Genomic DNA, 25,562 nt, shown 5'->3' on the forward strand with positions numbered 1-25,562 from the left:
TAATCATTACAGAGGACACTAAGACTTTAGAAGAAGAGATAGAAAGACATGCTTAATTAATGATGAGGAATTTGAAGATGATAAATCAGATGAGACTGATACAGAGGAAGTTGTTTATGTGGCCATCAAGGATGGATCAGATGAAGAAAAGTATGAAGAAAAAGCCCTAATATCTCACATAAACACTAATGATTCTTGGATTATAGATAGTGGATGCTCACATCATATGATAGGGGATAAACACAAGTTTGTTATGTTAGAAGATTATGATGGAGGCTATGTTAGATTTGGTAATGATGCACCATGTTCGGTAAGAGGTAAAGGATCCATAACACTTCTTGATAAAGCAAGATGCAATGATGTTTATTGGGTTGAAGGTTTGAAATATAATTTGTTGAGTGTAGCACAACTAAACAACATAGGTTACCGAATAGAATTTTAGAAAGGGATTGTCAAAGTTCATGACAAGAATGGAAAGTTAGTTGCTACCGGGACACAAACAAAAGGTAATACATTTCACCTTGACTCTACTCACAACAAGTGTTTGCATGCAAAGATTGATAACACCTGGTTATGGCATAAAAGGTTTTGTCATCTTAATTTTGATAATCTGATCAAGATAAGTAAGAAGCATAGAGTAAGAGGTCTATCGAGTCTTGAAAAACCTGAGAATGCTATGTGTTGAGGATGCCAGATGGGTAAGATGACAAGATCCAGCTTTACAAGTAAGTCCTACACTTCTAAGGGAATTTTAGATCTTGTGCACACTGATCTTTGTGGTCCTATGAAAGTTCAAAGTTATTATGGTGATAAGTATTTCATATTATTTGTGGATGATTATTCAAGGATGATGTCAGTAATGTTTTTAAAAGAAAAATCAAAATCTTTTCAAATGTTTAAGTGGTACAAGGCTAGAGTTGAAAATGAAACAGGAAGACAACTGAAATGTCTTAGATCAGATAGAGGAGGACAGTTCACATCTGATGAGTTCAACCTATTTTGTATTGATCATGGTATTAAAAGACAAGTCTCTGCACCAAGAACTCCACAACAGAATGGAATAGCTGAAAGAAGAAACAGATCTATTGTGGATTGTGCTAGAACACTGATGATTGAGAAGAAGGTTCCACAAACGTTTTGGAGAGAAGCAATAAGCACAACTGTTTACACCTTGAACCGAGTTCAATTGAAGAAAGGTACTTTGAAGAGACCTTATGAAATATGGTATGGCAATAAACCTAATGTAAGTTATTTTAAGATCTTTGGAAGTAAATGCTATGTTCATAAAGATGATAGAAATGGCAAGTTTGATCAGAAAGTGAAGAAGGAACATTTCTAGGATATTCTTCTAGAAGCAAAGCATTTAAATGTCTGATCAAATCATCTAACAAAATAGTAGAAAGTGCAAATGTGAAAATTGATGAATTTGCAGAAAGAACTGATGAAAGGAATTCCAAAGAACCAGAAAACTATGATGAATTTGTCTATGTGCAACCGAGAAGTCCTACTGAGATAACTATTGAATGAAATGAGGAAGATATCCAGTTACTGAGTGATGAAGAGGATCATATAGAGCCTACCGAACCTGTATTAGCCAAATATGTCAGAAGACACCATGCACCAAGTCAGATTATAGGAGATAAGGATGATCCAGTGATGACAAGGAACAAACTAAGATAGAACACATGTTTGATATCTGAATTTGAACCAAGAATAGTGAAAGAGGCATTTAACAGTGAAGATTGGATAAATGCTATGACTGAAGAGATTGATCAAATCAAGAAGAATGACACATGGACACTGGCTCCAAGACCAAAGGACAAAAATGTAATCGGTACAAAGTGGATCTTCAGAAACAAGCTAAATGAGAAAGGTGAGGTCATTCGGAACAAAGCAAGATTGGTTTGCAAAGGTTATGCCCAATAAGAAGGAATTGATTATGGTGAGACTTTTGCACCTGTTGCTAGACTTGAAGGAGTTAGAACATTGTTGGCATATGCTGCTTTCAAAAACTTCAAGGTATATCAAATGGATGTTAAATCTGCATTTCTGAATGGAATATTAGAAGAATTTTTCAGTGAACAACTTGAAGGATTTGTTGAAAATAATAATAAAGATCAAGTATGTAAATTGAACAAAGCTTTATATGGTCTGAAACAAGCACCTAGAGCATGGTATGAAAGATTGCACTCTTATTTGATTAAGATTGGTTTTATAAGGACAAGTGAGAACAACAACATGTACATGAAGAATGATGAAAATGGAATACTAATCTCAGCCATATTTGTTGATGATATTATATTTTGTGGAAATGACTCTTTATGCAAGAACTTTGGAAATGAAATGAGCAAAGAATTTGAGATGTCATTAATCGGTGAGATAAAGTATTTTATAGGCTTACAGATACTGCAAATGAAAAATGAATTTTTCATTACTCAATCCAAATACATAAAGGAAATCTTGAAGAAATTTGGAATGGAGAATTCAAAGCCAGTAAGTACTCCTATGAATACCAACTGCAAACTATCAAAGAATGATGAATCTGCATTTGTTGATGAGACACTCTACCAATCCATGATTGGAAAACTACAATATGTTGTTCACAGTAGGCCAGATATAGCACATGCAGTAGGTATTGTTGCAAGATTCTTTGCAGATCCTAAGGAAATACACATGACAACAATCAAAAGAATTTTCAGATACTTGAAAGGCACTGAAGATTATGGCTTAGTATATCAGAAAGGAAATGATTTTGATTTAAAAGTTTATACTGATTGTAGGATTTTGCCAAGATCAAGGGCACAATGAAAAGCATAAAAAGAGACAATAGAATGACAAGAACAAACTGTATTCTCATCAATATGCAAATGAACAACTAGATTAACCAATACAATGAATATAGGCCTGCTTATATAGGCAAGGCCATATGGATGTACGAGCACACAATTATGACATGTGGCTCAATGAGAAACAAGGGTAGGTAAGAAATACTAAGGGTAGGTAGGAGAAATAATATAATATTCCACAAGAGGTGGATGACCCACCGAATGTGGAGTGTAACAGCAAACTAAGACCACAAAAGGTGGAATTTCTCCTACAAGCTCTATCCCTATGTGCACACTTCCCTAAGTGTCTCAAATCCAAACTACGAAGAGATGCATTATCCTAAGTTAACTTAAGTAAAGTGTAATAATATCCAAAATGAATATTTATTTACACCAACACCCCCCCTTAAGTGCAACTTAGGGGAATGAAGACTCAAGTCAACAATGCAAGATGGGTCTCGACTACTAGGCCATGATAGGTACCTGTAGACACTCAAAATTGTCATGTCTAATTAAATAAATATTTTATTTATTTAATTATCTAAGCCTAATTCTTCTATTAATTAAATAAATTTTTATTTATTTAATTAATTCATTTATCCTCTTCTAGCCTTATTTCTCATTTAAATAAATACATTTATTTATTTAAATTATCCCTTTCCTAAATTAAATAAATATCTTATTTATTTAATTATCCTACTTCTTCTATTAATTAAATAAATCTTTATTTATTTAATTAATTCATTATCTTTTTCTACACAAGACACATGTCATTCATCTCTTATTTCCTACACTACCTACCTCTTTCATTATTTTGGTATTTCTTATACCTACCCTCTAATCCTAGCCGACCTCTCTTTTTACACCTCTCAATCTTAACCCTCCATTTCATATTGTGTCTTCTATTTAAGGAGATGCTTTCTTCATTGTCAAACCCTAATCCCTAATGAGACATGCCTAACTACTTGATCAATTGACTAGACTACAATTCTACTTGCAACCACATTCCGTTCTTTGTTGAGCTCTTGTGCATACAAAAATCTGAGAGCAAGTATATCAAGCAAGATCAATGGAGATAGGAAGAATGGAGATCAAAACCCTAGTGGACATGTGATGGTATAATCTTTGTGATTTTGAGTTATTTGCATTGTCTTAGGTAATCTTCATATGTTATGGTGGATCTTTGTTGTTGTTAGGCTAGGGTTTAGTGGTTGAATCCATTTTAGTCTTTCAATATTATTGTTTATTGTTATCCATTTTCACCATATACATTTTGGCACGCCCGGTGGGACTCTTGTCCCTTTGCATTTAACATTTTTGTTGCAGATTTTGCATTTTTGAAGTTGCAGATCGGACGATTTCGACGACATTTTAGGTTTTTTCCGCGTCTGCGAGTGTTCGGATCGCGTTTTTGTATTTCAGAGGCATCTGCGATATCTTGGATCGCGTCTGTGTTTCTGTCATTTTCTATTTTTGCAGGTTTCTGAAAGACGCGTCTATGATTCCGAATCGCGTCTGCGCATCATCTTATCACGTCTGTGATTCCTAATCGCGTCTGCGCATCATCTTATCACGTCTGTAGCCGAAAGAAGCATCTGTGTTCTGTGGCCACGTCTGTGAACTACAGAACCGCGTCTGTGTCAGATAGACATGTCTGTGTCTGGTATAACAGCGTCTGTGCATTCTGTTTTGCAAATTTTTCAAGTTTTTCGATTCGGGTTTTCAGATTTTGTACTTAGGGTTTCAGATCTGGTTTATTTTTGGCTAACCTTTGCAGATCTAGCTAACCTGATTTGTGCAGCTTGCTTTGGAGACAAATACGTTTTTGTTGAAGGCCCCTTTTCACAAAGTCTTTTTGGGTTTTCTAAAAATTTACCTAACTTGTGTGCTTGCAGGAAGGGGTTATCATTTGAAACAACCCAAACTACTAACAATTTTGTTGCAGGGCCTTAGCTAGGGTTTTGTAATTTTTATTGTGTGCCTTGTTTCATAGCTTAGCAAACACTTCAATTGGTGCACTAAAATTGAATCATTGTCTTTTGTGTCTTGAGCAATAGGCTCTTTTTGTTTACTCTTTAGAGGGCCTATCTTCCCGTGTGGTCATTAGGACTACTAGTGAGAAGAGAACGACCCAAGTGGTAGCGAGGAAAACCCACCTCATCCAAACCACTATAATCAAATGTATTCATGGTGAAAACTATGAATAACGTGTGCTGATTAGTTCATACCAACACTATGTCTCCCCATAAACCCGTTTGATCAAATTTATTTGATCATTTGTAGGGCGTAACCCCTACCGGCCGGGAGCCTTCTGTATTTACAGAGCTGAAAGTGTCGCATGTATGGCCACACGAGCGGATGCCCTTACTAGCACCATTTTGTTTTAGAGGCCCAAATCCTTCTAGTTGTTGGGGCAGGAGGTCGGACCTCTGGTAGCGGCCCACACACATACGGTTCTTAGTAGAGATACAAAGTTCGCCATGGGGAGTTTTCATGGGGACTGATGCTTGGCTGACCCGAGAAGTGAGTGCCGAGGGTGGAGCCAGTGAGGTCAAGCATCTAAGTATCCGCTCTGAATAGCGTAGCCTCGGGGGTAAAACCCCATGTGGGATCAACAACTATTGTCTTGGCCAGCCATAAGAATTGTGCTTGACTTATGATAAACATTCAAACACTCAAAGACAAAACAGCAAAACATTGTGTCTTTTGTGTCTTCAAGTGTATGCAAAAACTTTTTACATCAAACAACACACTTTCTTGGAGTCATTTTGGAGTCTAAACACTAGCAAACATTGAGTCATCAGCACTGTGTCCTCTTGTCATGAAAAACAGTCGAACAATCAGATTTGGTCACAACAAAACAACTTCACAGATAGGAAAGATTGCACGAAGGTTACAGAAACGCGTCTGTGTCTGTTCAAACCGCGTCTGTGTCAGATAAACGCGTCTGTGAAGTACAGAATAGCGTCTGTGTTTTTATCTGCGTCTGTGTCGACCAGAGACACGTCTGTGTCTGGGAATCGCGTCTGTGAAGTATACAGGCGCGTCTGTGTCCACAATTGCAAAAAACTGTTACAGTCCCGGCAAACATCAACAGAAAAATCTCAGAATCACGTCTGCGTTAAACAGAGTAGCGTCTGTGTCTTAAAACCGCGTCTGTGAAGTATACAGAGGCGTCTGTGTCAGGATTTGAAAATTTTAACAGTCAAACAAACAAAAGAAATCAGTTTCGGCATACTTGAGCTTCCTAGGTTGTCTCTTCAGATTTCATCTAGCATTCAACCTGTCTTTGGGTCTCACATAGTCCATCATTGCTTCACATCTCATTTTACATTCATACTTGTCTAAACTTGAGTCAAAAGGTCACTTGCTTGTCCTCATCATACTTTGTCAACACACTACATATAACTACACTTTGCTAAGTGGTCCCTCATCAAGGTTTCTTACCTTTGGGTCTCATTTGGTCTTACTTAGAGTCAAGGTCAGCTTACCTCATCAAGAGAAACTATCCTCTCTTTGGAAGTCACACCTACTCTACTACTTACATACTTGGTCTTATACTTTGGACATTGCAAGTACACCTCAAGATTCATTTACACTCCATACAACTCTTGGTCTTCCATACTCTTGTCATTTTCCGTCTAGTCTCTCACATATTGCCAAACACCTAGTTCATGGTTGAAACCCGTCTTCAAAAATCTAGGAGAATAGTCAAAGAAGCTCAAGAATCCGTAAACATGAGTTCTTATGAGTATGACAATGATGTCTTCTACAATCCTGAGCACACTACATTACCAGACATGAATGTTTATAGACACAATCCAAATGTGGAAAGCGCAAACGCTATAAACAACAATGCTACACACAATGACAATGTTGACAATTCTTCAATACTATCAGCAGACATACAAGAATCTATAATGGATCCTCAATTCAATAGATTGGTTGAAGAGATAATGAGGAGAGATCGTCAATATTTCCTAAACATGATGGCACAAAGTGGAGCTAAAATACCACATGATTTTGACTTATCTCAACTTATGGAAAGTAGACTTTCACAACAAACTCAACCTAATAGTGGAGGACCAAATAATATGATGCCGGAGTCACCATCAGTTTTGCTTCAGAAACCAGCAATCCCACATACACAAGCTCAAATGCATGATACTTACACTCAAAGACCATCATGGAGGCCTTATGCTCAAACACATGCTCAAGATATGGGTCAACCAAGACAAATGGATACTCAAGGACTTCCTCAAAATTTTGACACAAGGAGACCTCATGCCAAAATTGGGGGCAACACAATGGAAAATGAAAGGCCTATTGAATATGGTTTATATACACAAAACAGATATGGGGTCCCTCAACAAGAAGTTATGCCAAGTGCTCCATACATGTCGCAACAATATAGACCTCCATATGGACATGTTTACGATCAGTATCATCCATACATGCAACAAGCTCCTCCTCAAATGGGTGTTTCAAACATGGGGTATGCTACAAGAAATCAATCTCCTCCCAAAAATAATTTGGAGCAACAAATTAGAGATCTACAAAAGAAAGTGGAAGACATGGGCACATCAAAACCCACATATACTATGAGAGATATATGCCCTTATCCATTTGATAAGAGCATTCCAATGCCTCCGTTTCCTCCGCACTTTGTGACACCAAAATTCGACAAATATAGAGGGAGAGGAGACCCCAAGGCACACATAAGACAATTCTTCACAGCTTGCATTGAGGTAGCGGCAGAAGAAACATACTTGATGAGGTTGTTCCCACAGAGCTTAGGAGATCAAGCTATGGAATGGTTTTCTCAATTACCTCCCAGTATTAAGTCATGGGGCGACTTGGCAGAAGCATTCATTCAGCATTTTTCTTACAACATTGAAACAGATGTCTCTGTTACTACCTTGTGCAATACGAAACAAAAAGAAGGAGAATCTTTCGCGTCATTTTTACAAAGATGGAGAAACCTAGCTAGCAGATGCTCTTGTGAGATCCCGCAAAAACAAATGGTGGAGATGTTCACACAAAATGTTAACAAGGCTATTGGCTATGATCTCAGGAAAGCTTGTTTGTCCACATTCAAGGATGTCATTGAAAAGGGCCTAGCAACAGAAAAGGTCTTAATTGAACAAGGAGTTATCAAGCTATTCAAAGAAAACAAAGAGGACTTCAAAGGAAAGGACAAACCAAAATTTTGGAACAAGAACAAGAACACGGTTAATGATGGTGTTGTTGATGCCAACACAGTAAGACCAAAGTTCGTCTTTTCTGGATCAAGTTCTACCGACAATCAAGTGAACAATCAAACGGCTGCTAAACCACGAAGGAAGTACACTCCATTGGGAGAACCACTTGAATCAGTATTCAAAAAGCTTGTAGCAAACAAAGTGATCACAGTTCCAGATTTTCCTCCATATGAACCAAAGGTCAAACCAAATTGGTGGAATGATGATGAATTTTGCGAGTTTCATAAGAGCAAGGGTCACAAGACAAGTAATTGCCATCGATTGAAAAACATTGTACAAGATCTCATTGACAGAGGAGATATTGAGATTGAGGGACATTCATCTAACCAAGAGCATGAGGTGTTTAAGGAACCATTCCCAAAACATGACAAGGGAAAAGGCAAAGTCACAGATGATCAAGCCAATTACACCAAAGCATCTTACAATTATGATTCCACTATTAATCACATCTCAATGGACAATCATATTTCTACCATTACTATCAAAAATAAAAATCCTGAGAATTCTTCTCCAAGACCCAAAATTGTCCTAAAAGGTGTGGGATCTTCGTCCACATCTACCTCTGAATGTCATGTTACAACCCGTCGAGGTAAGATCACATTGCCGGGTACCTCTACTAAGAATACCAATCTTTCGTCAACTAAGCCTGAGTACGACCTTGTAGAGCAATTAGGGAAAACACCCGCACTCATCTCTATTCTTGAGCTCTTATGTATATCTTCTGCACATAAAGCTGTCCTTGACAAAACCTTGAGAGATACTGCTGTCCCTACTGATCTAAACGTGGACCAGTTTCAAGCCATGGTGGGATATTTATCCGTTCCACACTCCCTCACATTCACAGAAGCCGATGACGCCTCCATAAGTCAGCCTCATAATGCACCTCTACATATTGAAGCCTTCATACATAAACACCGAATAAAGTGAGTACTGATAGATGGAGGAGCAGGTCTTAATATTTGTACATTGAGCACCATCAGACAATTGGGATATTCTGACAAAGCTGTAAATTCTACAAACCAAATCACTATTAAGGCTTATGATGATGAAGAGCATTCGTCCAAGGGCACGGTCATCTTACCACTAAGAATAGGGCCAGTCACAAAGGATGTGGTTTGTCAAGTCCTGGATCTAGACCTTACGTATAACATATTGCTAGGACGTCCGTGGATTCATGAAATGAGGGCAGTCCCATCAACATACCACCAATGCATTAAGTTTCCTCATAATGGAGTCGAGGTAACGGTCAATGGTGATCCAAATCCATTCATATATTGCAATAACTTGAGATCACATACTGAGACTATCATTCCCAGCAATCGTGAGGCTACTCCTTCTTCAACATATATTGATCCTGAGTCATTAAAGCCCTCGACATCCAAACAAGGTGAACTTAGAGCCAAATTTCAAGACAAAGGCATGGGAGAATACACTCTGAATCAAACAATGTTCTTACGACAAGTCATGACCTCTCCCAAGGAATATGGGAGGCCACATCCTAATAAGCAAATCTCCATCATGCTACTCAAATGGGATCCTACCGTCTTTCAAAAATGGGGTGAACTAGAGGAAGAAAATTTATATAAAATGCTATATAAGGACGCTAAAGAGGATACACATGATCAAATTATAATACCCTGTGAGAACTATGGCAAAGGTTTCAAAATTCTACAAAGATTTGGGTATGATGGAAAAAGCCCTCTCGGACTACGCAAAGAAGGTGTCATGGAGCCTTTACAACCTGAGCTAACTACAAGAAGGGAACGCTCCAAGGGGCTTGGTTTTCTAAATCCCAAGATTCACAATAAAAGAACAAAACAGATATGGCGAGTCAAAGTGGCTGAAGTTCAACAAGAAGATGACTATTCTACAGATTCCAACGAATGGGAATGGGGTTCAGACAAATCCTCCAGCGACTATGAGCTCAACGAGACATTTAGAGAGCCAGAGGAACCTATAGAGGAGGAGGAGTTTTACAAGAAATTCAGAGTTGGTCAAGAACCGACCCATAAGGATCCCGCACAAGCTTCGTTTCAAGGCCCTAGGTCAAGATCACATAGGATGAGGACACCTGTCCCTGAGGGTGCTACTAGTGATGATAATTTGGACTCACTCACGATCGAAACTGATGAGGAGAGTGCCATTGACGACCTCGATGACTATCTTGACATACCTGAATATAACCACATCTTCACTATTAGCCTTGCGAACTCTGAAAACACTAAAGACCTTCCCCTCGTTCACCCCCAACTCATTGACTGGGATCAGGATGGACCAGCACAGCTTGATACATTTCAAAATGAGGAAGCTATAGTCGATTATCTTGGCATTCGTGATGATCTTCCTCTTGGAGACCATAAAGCAGGATACGCCATAGATCTTAATAACATGGCATACTTTGGTGAGGGTGTCGGGCCTTCTAGTTGCAAAAATGTGAAAATAAAAACAAAACAAGGGTCTTATGGCGAAAACCACACTGTGGCGCTATCTGACTCTAAAAAAGTAAAAAGAAAGGACGTATCTGAGGGTGAAAACCTCTCTGAGGCGCCCGAAGATGGAAGGCTTGACATTCTCCCAGCATCATATGAGGAAAAATCATCCATGTTGGTAGAGGAGACTATAAAGACAAACATTGGTACAACAGAGGTTCCACATAACATATTTTTGGCTCAATCATTGACAGAGGCCGAGAAAGCAAGGTTCATAAGCTTCTTTAAGGAACGACAAGTCAACTTTGCATGGTCTTATGCTGATATGCCTGGACTAGACCCCGATTTAGTAATGCATCATTTAACAGTCAAATCGGGGGCAAAACCAGTAAAACAGAAATTGAGGAAAATGCATCCACAAGTGGCATTATTAGTCAAGGCAGAGCTGGAGAAATTACTGGATGTCGGATTCATACGCCCAATTGATTATCCTAAATGGATTTCCAACTTAGTACCTATTAGCAAACCAGATCGCAGCATCCGAATATGTACAGACTTCAGGGATATCAACAAGGCTTGTCCGAAGGATGATTTCCCATTACCAAACATTGATTTAATTGTTGATCTCACAGCAGGCCATGAGATGTTATCTTTAATGGACGGATTCTCGGGATATAATCAGATCAGGATTGCACCTGAAGATCAACATAAAACATCATTTACTTGTCCATGGGGAACCTTCTGCTGGAATGTCATGCCCTTTGGGCTGAAAAATGCAGGTGCCACGTATCAACGAGCTATGACTACTATCTTCCATGATCTCATGTATGTAACGGTGGAAGATTATGTTGACGACCTTTTGGTTAAATCAATAGACAGAAATACACACTTGGACATACTTTCAGTTGCTTTTGATAGGCTGGAAAAATACAAGGTAAGATTAAACCCAAAGAAATGTGTCTTTGGAGTAACCTCCGGGAAGCTCCTAGGATTCATTGTGTCTAAAAGAGGAATAGAAGCTGATCCAGCAAAAGTCAAGGCTATCTTGGACATGCCGCCACCCAAGAATATCAGTCAACTTCGGTCTTTACAAGGGAGACTCCAGTCCATATGAAGATTCATAGCACAACTTGCAGATAAGTGCAATCCTTTCCAGCACCTGCTACACAAAAACATCAAGTTCAAATGGGATGAGAACTGTCAACAGGCTTTTCAGGCACTCAAAGACTATCTTTTGAACACGCTAGTTTTGATGCCACCAATTCCGGATCAACCATTGCTACTTTACATATCAGCTACTCCAACAGCACTGGGGGCACTCCTAGCACAGCAAATACCTGACGGCAAGGAAAAAGCAGTCTACTATATCAGTCGCACGTTGGTGGGATATGAGCTGAACTACACACCTATTGAGCGTGCATGTCTCGCTGTGGTCTTTGCTTCACAAAAATTACGACATTATATGCTCACTCACAAGACTAAGTTGATTGCCAGAATTGATCCACTAAAATATCTTCTCAACAAAGCTACACTTACTGGGCGACTGGCCAAGTGGGTAATGATTTTGAGTGAATTCGACATTGAATACGTGGACAGAAAAGCCATAAAAGGACAAGCCATCGCAGATCAACTGGCAGATGCTCCCATGATAGATGATGTTCCTCTACAGTCAGAATTTCCAGATGACTCCATTCTAACAATATCACCTGCAAAGCCATGGCAACTATACTTTGATGGCTCATACACACAGCATGGGGCAGGAGTGGGTATACTCTTTATAACTCCCCAAGGCGATTCTATACCAAAGTCATACCGCTTATCATTTCCTTGCACCAACAATATAGCGGAATATGAGGCATTAACAACTGGGTTAAGAATTGCAGTTCAGTGGAAGATCCAAGAACTTCGTGTTTTGGGGGATTCTCAACTTGTCATCCGTCAAACAACTGATGATTATCAAACAAAAGATGAAAAGCTAATGCCTTACAAACAACTGGTAGATGATCTGAAACAACACTTTGCAAAGATAGAGTTTGAGCAGATACCAAGAGAACAGAATCGTGCTGCTGATGCCATGGCTACAATTGCTTCACTCATTGATCTACCGCAAAATGAGACCTGCTATGAGTTCCTGGTTGACAACCTGCTGATTCCGTCATATGAGATCACTCCTACGGAAATGATATGTGTTGTTGGTCCTGAATCCCAGTTATATGGTTCCATATTCACATACCTTCGCGACAATATCTTACCTCCCGATCTATCGAACAACCAACGCCGCACTTTCATTCGCCAATCCTCCCGATACGTTATCCTAGCTGATATCCTATACCGACGAGGTCTAGATGGCACCCTTCTTAGATGTTTAGAGAGTGACGAAGCTCAGATTGCGTTATGAGAAGTGCACGAAGGGATATGTGGTCCGCATACTAGTGGTCCTACCTTGGCCAAGAAACTCATCAGGACTGGATACTACTGGCCTACTATGGAAAAAGATGCATATTAGTTTGTCAAGAAGTGTAAGCAGTGTCAAATTCATGGAGACCTTATACATGCACCAGCACAAGAACTACAGCCACTTGCATCTCCTTGACCCTTTTGTCAGTGGGGACTCGATCTCATAGGCAAGATTCACCCTCCTTCTTCCAATGGACATAAATTCATTATCACAGCCACAGAGTATTTCACAAAGTGGATTGAAGCTGTGCCTCTCACACAAGTTACTGGGAAACAAATCGCTACTTTCATCCTGAACTACATCATTTGCCGATACGGGATTCCTACTTCCATTATCACCGATAACGGGCGTCCTTTCAAGAACCAGGATGTTCGTGAACTCTGTGAGCGCTTCCATATCTCTCACCGTTTCTCCACACCATACTACCCCCAAGGTAATGGCCAAGCTGAGGCGTCTAACAAAACAATTCTCAAAATACTTAAAAAGACAGTCGATGATGCTGGCCGTAACTGGCATGTCCAACTCAATCCCGCACTTTGGGCCTATCGTACCAGTGTCCGCACACCTACAGGAGCTACACCCTACTCACTTGTCTACGGTGCTGAAGCCATCTTGCCTATTGAGGTCGAGCTACCTTCTTTACGGGTCTCCTTGAGAAACATAATCAACGATGAAGACTACAGGGTCTCCCGCTTACAAGAACTAGAACTGCTGGAGGAACGATGACACACTGCTTTTAATCATCTCAAGGCTTACCAACAACGAATGAGTCGCAGTTACAATCACAAGGTCAAGCCTCGCACATTTGAGGTAGGTGACTTAGTCCTCAGAGAGAACCCCAAAAATCAGCAAGACAGAGATAAGAAGGGCAAGTTTGAACCAAATTGGCTTGGTCCTTACATCATCACAGCAGCATATGGATCTGGGGCATATCAGCTCTCTACTACAGAAGGTGAACCTTTGGAGGATCCTATCAACAGCATGCACCTTCACAGGTTCTACACATAGCTTTTCAGAGCATCTTAATGCAAAAATACAAAAAAATCAAAAAATTTCAAAAATACAAAAAAAATTATAAAAACAAAAAAAATCGTCACTTGGTAAAAACCTGGCAAACAGGCGCCTTGTGACAACAAAAAAAGTAAAGAGAAATAATTTCGTCCAATGGTGAAAACCACTTCGGTGGCGCCCTGGGCAAGTACCATGGTGAAAACTGGGTCACCAGCGCCATGCGTAGGGACTTTGCTCCTCCCTCCTTCAGGATTCTCTTTCATCCTTTCACTTTGCACACACTCACAACTTATTCACTCACAATAAACTTACCCATTCCCATCATGGCTTGTTATTGATCTACCTAAGATTGGTAGCCATCCATAACCCTCCCTTTTCACTCCCTTTTCCATCCATAATAAATCAGATCCTATCTGTGACTACGGCCAATTCCTACGTCTAGTAATGGGTGTGGAACTGAGAACATCACATGTTTCGAGGAGTACAGTTTCTTCCAGCTTCCTTCAAGTCTATCCGCGCACAATCCGCAATAAAGCAGCATTTGCATCGCCAGTCCGCAATAAAGTTTCATCTTCTCCGCAATAAGGTATCAGTTTCATGGATTCAGTCAGTTTCAAATGAGACACAACAGCAACAATGGGCTTCAACAAAATCAAATCTTTCAACAGACTCAGACAACATATGGTTCAGTGCTATCTATCTTTTTTTTGTGAAAGTGAACATTGTGACCACAATCGAATAAGACTTAAACAAGTGACAAGAGACACTAAACTTGAGGACTACAGTGGATGTTGGTGTCGAGTCTTGGTTTTCTTTTGATTTTATCTTTTGGTGACATGTCTTTTAGCTTTTCCAAGATGTCTTTGACTAGAGATTCTATCTCCAGGATGTCTTTGACTAGAAAGGCGAGGATGGGGTATCGTCACCTATTTGCATTTGCTGTCTGTGGATTGTCTTTTAGTAATGCTATGACTTGTCCAAGGATATGAGGACACTGTGAGTCTAGTATGAACTGGGGCATTCCTTGTTTGTGACTGTCTTATCTCCATGCAAACAGGTACAATGACTTTCTGGGCCGAACAAATGCCTCGATTGTCATAACCTACCTGCCATAATAAGCTCAATGATGATAACGCACAAGAAGCTCTTTCACATTCATATCTTCTGTCTTCCATCCCCCTTTCTTGATTGACTTCCATCTTCCTTCTCAAGTCCGCGTAGCCCACTATCACATGACTGAGTACAATGACACACCAAAAACATTTGCATTTCATATAGTTACACCTACATCACCACATATAAGCATTTCATACATACATATAGATATCACAATTACATCACATCCTGCATACAACACATGTTAGCACATCTCACATTTTCATTATGTAAATACTCATTTGCATTATCATATTCATTTGCATTACATACATTCACATTTGCATCATGCATCACATATACAATATAAAAGAACAAAAATATATTGCATTGCATCATATAAGCATCCGTATCACATAAGAACATTTCATCACATAAGATACACATGCATATAGCTGCCGCAAAAAAATGGATCATCTCTCATATATACTCAAAATGTGTTATGATACAATGATGTCAAAAGAATCATATGGCTACAAAAGAATCACCCGCAGGTGTCTACAATACAACAATGGTACATCTACTGATACAATGGGAGCCCACTATAGCTATGAGGAACTCCCTCCCTCGGAGCCGCCTCGCCTCGATGGAGTCTGAGCTATAGATGGACCCGCCCCTGGATCCCCCTGTCTCTCTGGTGGTGGTGGAGGCCCCATGACCCCACCGCTGGATGCCTGTCTCCTGCGGCTCCCTCCCGTAGCCATCGCTGTGCGCGACGATCTATGGAAGCTCCTAGCCCGCTGATCTGCTGGCACGGCTGCATAGTATTAATCCCTCCAGTAGGTGATCTCCTCTCCGGCTCGCAAAACATATGCGTAGCCTGCCCCTGCATCCTCTGTTGCCCGCCTACCTGCCCTCAGAGCTGTCTCGGCCTCTGTGTATCTCTGGATGGCCTGATCCCTCTCCCGCTCTGTGTCTCGGACCCTGATCCTGAGGTGGTTCCTCTCCCGCACCAAATCCTCAATCTCATTTGCCTGGCCCTGGCAGATCTCTCGCAGCCTCACCACCTCATCCTCCTCAGAGTCTCCGCTCTCCGCCTCCGCCTATGGCTCCTCCCCTACAGGTGCCTGTCCCTCCACCTCTGCCTGCACCTGTCCCTATGCCTGTATAGGTACCTGTGGCTGTACCTGTCTCTGTCCCTCTTCCTGCACCTGTCTCGGTCCCTGTCTAGGACCCTGTGCTGCTGGCACCTGTAGGGGCAGTCCACCCTGTCCTCTCACCACCGGAGCTGCTCTCTCCTGTCCTCCCTCCCTCCGAGGTGCCACCTGCCTCTCTCCCACCACCCCCCTCCGCCTCCGCCGGCCCCTACCTCCATCTCCTCCTCCATCATCATCATCTCCTCCACCCTCTCCATCCACTGGCTCTGCCGGATCTGTCAATCTGGGAAATGGATGCTCTGCCCAATACGCAGAGTACTCTGTGTCCATCCCTACATCATCTACCTCTGGCCACATGTCCCATGGCATCGGCATCATCTCCGCTAGCTGCGTCACCACCTGATCATATGATAGCAGTGGGCCAAACTGCACCTGATCTCTGACCGTACGGGCATACATGCCCAAGCCCCATGGCATCCGCTAGATCCGCCCAAACTGCCTGCACACCCTATCAATAAGCTGCCTCTCCAGAATATAGGGCATCCGCCCCATCAGATACCTGCTCCTAAACACATATGGTAGCTCCAAGGCATCGTCCTCCCACTCCTCGCACCCCAGGTACGGCCTCCAGATCACCATGTCAATATCATCAATGACTCGCCTCCAATGCTCCAATCTCCCAATCCGAGGCTGGGATGTGATCATGTCATACAGGTGCACAAAACTCTGTCCCTGTCCTCTGCCTCTGAAATGAATGGGCCGTGTGATGGGAAGGTGCTCATAGGCCCACACCTGCAAGAGAGTCACGTCGCAGCCCAAACCCACTGATCCGTGGTACACAAACTGATGCAGCTCATAATACAAATGTGCCAGGACACATGGCCCCCATGCATACCTAGTGTGCTCTGCCATCAGCGTCTCCAATGCCCCTCCCCAGCCCACTGCCAATCCTCGTGTGGCCCTGTCTGGACACAAATACCCACTGATGACTCCCCCAACAACTGCTGGCAATGCTAAACCTGTGGCAGTCATGGTATCCCAGGCTACATGACCTGCTCGCATCTCCAAATTGGGATCCTGAAAAACCCGTCTCAATGCCTCCCTGTCACCGTCACGGTTGTAGGGAATCAACTCTCCATCAATAGGAACATGCAGAATCCTGTATACATCCTCTAATGTCACTGTCATCTCACCCATCGGCAGGTGAAACGTGCATGTCTCTGAGTGCCATCTCTCGGCCAACGCAGTCAGCAACCCCATGTTTGCCCGAAACTCGGGCATATAGAGCATATGTGTGAGACCCATCTCCTCAATGGAAATCATGTCCTGGATCGACAACTCTGGTCACAGTCTCTGAGTCGATGGGAATCTCTCCCGTGACTCTAACATCGGCAAATACTCCTGCAGTCAAGCAACTCAATCATGTCAGTTATCGTGGCATTCACTGTTTATCACAAAATGCTACTTGCTACCTAAATGCATCTGGTTATCTATCCTAGTGACACTCACTGTTCATCACAAAGTGTTGCTATCTACCCTAAGTAGTGCTCCCTGTTCATCACAAAGTACTACGTGTGTGACACTCACTGTTCATCACAAAGTGTTACTCACATTTGCACTCCCTGTTCATCACAAAGTGCTGCTCATATTTTAGTACTCCCTGTTCATCACAAAGTACTCTATCTTGGTACTCACTGTTCATCACAAAGTGCCTTGATCTATCTTAGTCTTCCCTAGAGGACCTTCTTGAGTGTATCCTCTCAGCAGCTTATCCAATCGACAGTATATGTTCATCACAGAACTGCCGATTTGACCTGGAAGACATAAATGCGCATTTATTACATTACCTAGTATGCATTAATGACAACAATAAATGCATCAAAGTACGAGGAGGTTTTGTGGTACTCACTGGCTCTCCTGCCTTCGTTGGCCTCTAGAATCGGCGAACACGATCAAATCTGTGAATAAAAGCCATCGCTGCTGACTGTTGCTGCTTTATTTTTGCTTTGCACTATGCTCTTGTGACGGTGTAGATGACAATGAGGATGTATTTTCCCCCGTGGTCTATCTTATAGACTGCCCTAGCTCTTATTTCCTGAGTCAGTCTTCCTTATCCCATGACTTTGTCACTTTATCTGATCAGTCCATTCTATCCCGTCTTTCTTATCGAGAGATTGTCTGCAATCTTTTCAAACATTTTCATCCAATCTCTCGAGGGGGCATATCATTCCCATCCTGGGGCAACTTTGTATCAGTTCATCTTATCTTCTTTGAAATAACGCGACAAGCCGCATTGTCTCAAAGAGGGGCAAAATGTAGACACTCAAAATTGTCATGTCTAATTAAATAAATATTTTATTTATTTAATTATCTAAGCCTAATTCTTCTATTAATTAAATAAATTTTTATTTATTTAATTAATTCATTTATCCTCTTCTAGCTTTATTTCTCATTTAAATAAATACATTTATTTATTTAAATTATCCCTTTCCTAAATTAAATAAATATCTTATTTATTTAATTTTCCTACTTCTTCTATTAATTAAATAAATCTTTATTTATTTAATTAATTCATTATCTTTTTCTACACATGACACATGTCATTCATCTCTTATTTCCTACACTACCTACCTCTTTCATTATTTTGGTATTTCTTATACCTACCCTCTAATCCTAGCCGACCTCTCTTTTTACACCTCTCAATCTTAACCCTCCATTTCATATTGTGTCTTCTATTTAAGGAGATGCTTTCTTCATTGTCAAACCCTAATCCCTAATGAGACATGCCTAACTACTTGATCAATTGACTAGACTACAATTCTACTTGCAACCACATTCCGTTCTTTGTTGAGCTCTTGTGCATACAAAAATCTGAGAGCAAGTATATCAAGCAAGATCAATGGAGATAGGAAGAATGGAGATCAAAACCCTAGTGGACATGTGATGGTATAATCTTTGTGATTTTGAGTTATTTGCATTGTCTTAGGTAATCTTCATATGTTATGGTGGATCTTTGTTGTTGTTAGGCTAGGGTTTAGTGGTTGAATCCATTTTAGTCTTTCAATATTATTGTTTATTGTTATCCATTTTCACCATATACAGTACCCATGTACAAAATGCAAAAGCAAGCAAAACCATGCAATGCAATCTCTCACAAATGGAGAAAGGGAGAAAATCCAGTGGGAAAAAAAACTCCCCCCCAAAAGAGAGATGAATGTACAAAAGACTCTCAAAGAAGAAGGACAAAACCTCAAAGAGGAAAAAGTCCCCCCCCATAAGAGAGGAAGGAGAAGTCAGCTGACCCCCCCTAATGACATATCCCACACCCCCAAGAGAGCTCGCAACTGCTGGAACTTACTCTCGGTGAAAGGTTTGGTGAATATGTCAGCAACCTGCTCTGCTGTAAGACAATACTACAAATCAATGACCTACTCCTGGATGAGCTCTTGGATATAGTGCATATGAATCTCGATGTGTTTGGTTCGCTGGTGCTGGATTGGGTTCTTCAAGATTGCAATAGCACTCTGATTGTCTCAATGTAGAACTGTCGGCCGTGGAGTGGTGAATCCAAACTCTATGAGAATCTGCTAGAGCGAAATGGTCTCAGTCGCTGCATGAACAGTGCCTCGATACTCAGCCTCAGTCAAAAAGAGAGCAATAGCATGTTGCTTCTTGCTTTGCCAACAAATGGGGCCCAAACCAAGGTGAAAACTATAACCAGAAGTAGACTTACGATCATCAAGATCGCCAACCCAATCGGAGTCTGTGTAACCAACCAAGTGAAGTCCTATGCCTGCTGCATAGTGAATCCCATAGTGATGCGTACCCTGGATGTAATGAAGGATGTATTTGGCGGCTTTCCAATGAAGCTCATGTGGTTCTTGCATGAAGCAGGAAACCATGCCAACTGCAAATGAAATATCAGGGCATGTATGGGTCAAGTAGATGAGACTACCCATAAGATGATGATACAAAGTGGCATCAACTGGTGGAGAAGAACACAGAGCCTCATTCTTGACTCCTAAAAGAAAGGGAGTTAGGGCAGACTTACAATCAACCATATGAAAGTGTGCAAGTAGATGAAGAGCATACTTGGGTTGTGATAATGTCATGCAAAGTAGATTTGACCCTGCTAATGATGGATGAAGTACTCCCTATAATGATCAAGTCATCAACATAGAGCACAAGTATCAAGTGAGAGTCATCCTGTCGCAAAATGTAGACATTGGGATCGGAATGACACCTAGTGAACCCTACAGAGAGAAGAAAGGAATCCATCTTGGCGTACCAAGCCCTGGGGGCCTGCTTAAGGCCATAGAGAGATTTCCTTAGTCTACAAACCAAGGAAGTATCCTGGATGAAACCCTATGGCTGCTCCATATAAATCTCCTCATCAAGATCACCATGAAGAAAAGCACTCTTCACATCCATCTGATGTACAACCCAACCATGAGCTGCAGCAATAGCAAGTGTCAAACGAATGGAGTTCATCTTGGCTATGGGTGCAAAGGTCTTAGTATAGTCAACACCTGCAACCTGAGAGAAACCTTTCGCAACAAGCCGAGCCTTATACTTATCCACACTACCATCCGCTGCAAACTTGGTTTGATAGATCCACTTACATCGAACCATCTTTCTCCCCTTAGGGAGATGGACTAGATCCCATGTGTTGTTCCTCATCAAGGAACTATACTCTTCCTCCATAGCGTGGTCCCACTCAGGAACCCCTGAGGCTTCCCTAAATGTCTGTGGATCAGAAGCTGTAGCAATGAATGCATGTGGAAGATCTTGATGTTGTGATCGAGTTTCCATGTATCTGAAGGATCCCCAACTAGAGAACCTGCAGACTCAAGTGTCTGTCAAGCCCAACGAGGTCTAGGTGGAGGTGGAGAATGAGGCTCCTCAACTGCAAGTGGACCCTACAGAGGTGTTGAAGGAGTCTCATCATCTGAATCACTATCATCACTATCCATAATGGAGGAAGGTGGAGGAGGTAGAGAGGCTAAGCTAGGAGAGATTTCCTCAAACTGAACACTCCTCTCAATGAATACCTCATGTGTCTCTGGATCCACCAATCTGTATGCCTTAACACCCTCAGGATATCCAACAAATATGCAAGGCCGACTCTGCAGTTCCAATGCCTTGCGTTTCTGTGGAGGTATGCGAGCCCTTGCTGGACATCCAAAGACTCTAAAATGTCTCACAATCGATTCCCTACCAACCCAAGCCTCAAAAGGAGTAATACCTTGCAAGGCTTTGTGAGGAACCCAATTCTAGATGTGTGTGGCACAACTGATAGCCTCTGCCCAAAAGGCGGGATCAAGAGAACGTGCATGTATCATACAACTAGCCATTTCTTTGAGAGTTCTATTCTTGCATTCTGCAACCCTGTTCTACTATTGAGTGTAAGCAACAGAATGCTGAAGATCAATCCCCTCAAATGTACAAAAATCCTCAAGTCTTTTGCTCACATATTCCCTTCCATTATCTATATGAAGAATCTTCACCACTTTCCTTGATTGCTTCTCCACACGAGTCTTGAAGTCCTGAAATCTATCAAATACTTCACTCTTATGAATAAGAAAGTAGACCCAAGTGAAGCGGGAATAGTCATCAATAAAGGTGAGAACATAGCGGGCCTTACTAAATGAAGGTGCAGGAAATGGACCTGCTACATCACTGTGAACAAGTTGAAGAACTTCCAAAGCTCTCCAAGCTTTCCCCTTATCAAACTTCTCTTTGGGATGCTTGCCCATGGAACAACCTGAACATACACCCTCTGAAAAGCTGATTCGAGGTAGACCTATGACCATGTCTTTAGTGCTTAGCTACTGAAGATAACGGTAGTTGAGGTGACCAAACCGCTCATGCCATAGCTTACTTTCTAAATTTGAATGAGTAAGAAAGGCCCTAGAAGGTGAACTTGGCACAAAGTGGGAGAATGAATAAAGCCTTGAGTTGTCATTGACTTGTCCCACTGCTACCAAGGCATCATCATCAAGTTCCTTTACCACAACTCAATCTGGTGTAAACTCAACCTTCTTCTCATTCCCATAGTGAGTGATTTGGTAGATGGAGAGAAGGTTGGTAGACAAGTTAGGAACATAGAGAACATTCTCAAATGTTCCATCATCCATGTCAACTAAACCTTTCCCTTCAACCTCTACTTGTGTGTCATCACCTATGTAAATGTGAGGTACCTTAGATGGCTCCAATGAGGAAAACTGCTCCTTTGTAGAACCCATGTGATATGAGGCACCTGAGTCAAGTATCCATTGCTGTGAAGAACCTGTTGTAGCCACAAATTCTTGCCCTTTTCCCTTAGACTGTGAGGAAGAGGAAGGAGATGAATCCTTCTTTGTGTAGGCGTATGGCAAGTTGATGTTGTTTTTCTTAAGAAGATTAGTCAACTCATCAACTTGCTTTGTGTGGCATCGATGCTCATCATGACCATACTTCTTGCAATATGCACAAGTTGGTTTATCCTTCTTAGGTGGTGTCCCCTTCTTGGAAGAGGATGAAAAATCACCTTGTGATGGAGAGGATGATTGTCCTTTTTCCTGGTGTGGCTTAGACTTGGAGTGCTTCTTCTTTTTGTTGGTATCTTTGCCTTGACTTCCTTGATTCCCTTGATTAGCCACCAAAGCCTTGGACTTTGAAGACTTGATAAGCCCCATGTTCAACAACTTAGATTGTTCCAATATCAACATTTCTGTGAAAGCATCAAATGAAGGCATAACATAAGAACTCCCCATTGTCAAACGATGAGTTTGGAAGCTACACACAAATGTTGCATATTCTAGTGCAAGCTTGTCCAACAAGTTGAATATCAACTGAGCATCCTTTTTGTCAATTCCACAATCCTTAAGCTTTTCTCTTAGCTCATTTGCTTTGGTGACATAATCTTGGATTGTATAAAAACTCTTGGGATCAAAGTTGGTGAGCTCATTGTCAATCTGATAGCCTCTGATTTCATCAACTTGACCATACAATTTTTGAAACATATCCCAAGCCTCTTTGATTGTTTTACACTTCTCAATATGAAAAATGAGGTCATCTGATACATACTTGCGCAAAGTTACAAGAGCCATGCAATTATTTGTGAGCCATTCTAATTGAGAATTTGGATCAGCCTTAGGATTAGGTGGTGCTGTTATTGTTCCTTCTATGTAATGTGTGAGACCCTTTTCCATTAATTTACTCCATACTTTAATTTTCCATGATGCATAATTATGTGGAGTTAAAGGTGGAAATTTATTAGGACTCATTGCAACAAAAATGGAAAGAGCACAAAGAGAGGCACAATCACACAAGACACCCCCCCAAATTCACTCAATCAAAGAACCCCCCCCAAAAGTGATGATTTGACACTTTATAATTAGTGCGTATACAATGGGCCACTTGCAAAAAATGGCAAAGTGGACTTCTGATTACAATTTTACAACTACCTCAATAAGGCCAAAAGAGACTCAAACTGATAATGCAAGATATCTAACTAAGATCCAAGCAATTTACAAGTACCTAATAGGCCAAATAAGACCAATATCTTAAAGTACAATTTCTACTCAAAATCTCTAAAATCTGATCATATATTATCAAATTAGACGAAAAAATATGCACTTTCAAAAAAAATGGCACCTGAAAAGGAGGTCGTATGAACTCAAACGAGGCCTTTGAAGTTGCAGAATTGAAGATTAGACAGGTACAACTGAGAGAATCCAAAAATTTTGAAAAAATTGTGCACCAAAATTAGAAAATAACCACACCACTGTGAAGATCATGAATTTTAGCCCATTTCAAAAAAAAATGCACCAAAAAAGGAGCAAAAATGAGCAAGATATGGCCTTTCAAAGTTGGATTGCAAAACTGAAAAGCTCAATGGATAGGGGTTGAAAAATTTCAAAAGTTTGCTGATGTGGCGTTGATGTCAGAAATTCACTATCTTAAATTTGATGCTCGTTTGGCTGTCACAAAAATGTCATCCCTCCTGCATGGCATCCGTACTGTACGGACATGCTGACTGTGGAAGCTGACTGGTTGTACGAACAGATGACGTGGTGCGGTGACAGTGTGTACGGAGGTCGACTGTGGGCCAGTGGCTGCCTGCCACGTGGTGGATGAGGGTCTATCAGTTTAGTGGACGCCAGTGGGAGTAAGGCATCACCGGAGAATACCGGCTACCGGCAGCGAGGTCGCCGGAGGCGGGAGCTGGTGGAGCTGCCGGACGATGGGGACTACATGGGTGGCATCGACGGACAGGTCCTGCAGCGCGGTACAGTGGCGGCGGCGGCTCCGACAATAGGTACGACCCTGCAACCTACAGGGTACTGCAGAATACGGGGGGGTCTACGGACCCCCAAAAAATGGCGAAAATATTTTTTTTTTTGAATGCTTTTTCCGAAATGTTTTTCACTTCTTTTTTTTTTTTCAAAAAAATTTTTTAATCACTGTTTTTCTAATTATTTTTCCGATTTTTTTTTTTCTTTAGAAAATTAAAAAATTTCAAAATCCGTAAGATAATAGCCAAAATAGGGAAAAAAATTTTCTCACCAAAATAGGTCAACTTTATAGTTGAAATTTATGGAAACGGCCTCCCGGATTCAACGGTGATGTCCAAATCGTTGTATGACGCCCCCAAAAAATGAAGATCCCCAAATCCGAAAATAGAAGCCTTCCACGATGTCTCCAAAAACCAACCAATGAAGCCCCAATGGCTCTGATACCATGTAGGATTTTGCCAAGATCAAGGGCACAATGAAAAACATAAAAAGAGACAATAGAATGACAAGAACAAACTATATTCTCATCAATATGCAAATGAACAACTGGATTAACCAATACAATGAATATAGGCTTGCTTATATAGGCAAGGCCATATGAATGTACGAGCACACAATTATGACATGTGGCTCAATGAGAAACAAGGGTAGGTAGGAGAAATAATATAATATTCCACAAGAGGTGGATGACCCACCGAATGTGGAGTGTAACAGCAAAATAAGACCACAAAAGGTGGAATTTCTCCTACAAGCTCTATCCCTATGTGCACACTTCCCTAAGTGTCTCAAATCCAAACTATGAAGAGATGCATTATCCTAAGTTAACTTAATTAAAGTGTAATAATATCCAAAATGAATATTTATTTACACCAACACTGATGCTGATTGGGCAAGTAACATTGATGACAGAAAAAGCACAAGTGGAGGAGCTTTCTTCTTAGGAGAAAGACTAGTGAGTTGGCTTAGCAAGAAACAAGGATGTGTTTCTCAGTCAACAGCTGAAGCTGAATATGTTGCTGTAGCACTGAATTGTACCAACATTGCATG

Source organism: Cryptomeria japonica, chromosome 7 (assembly GCF_030272615.1).
Source record: "Cryptomeria japonica chromosome 7, Sugi_1.0, whole genome shotgun sequence".
NCBI classification, from domain to species: Eukaryota; Viridiplantae; Streptophyta; class Pinopsida; order Cupressales; family Cupressaceae; genus Cryptomeria; species Cryptomeria japonica.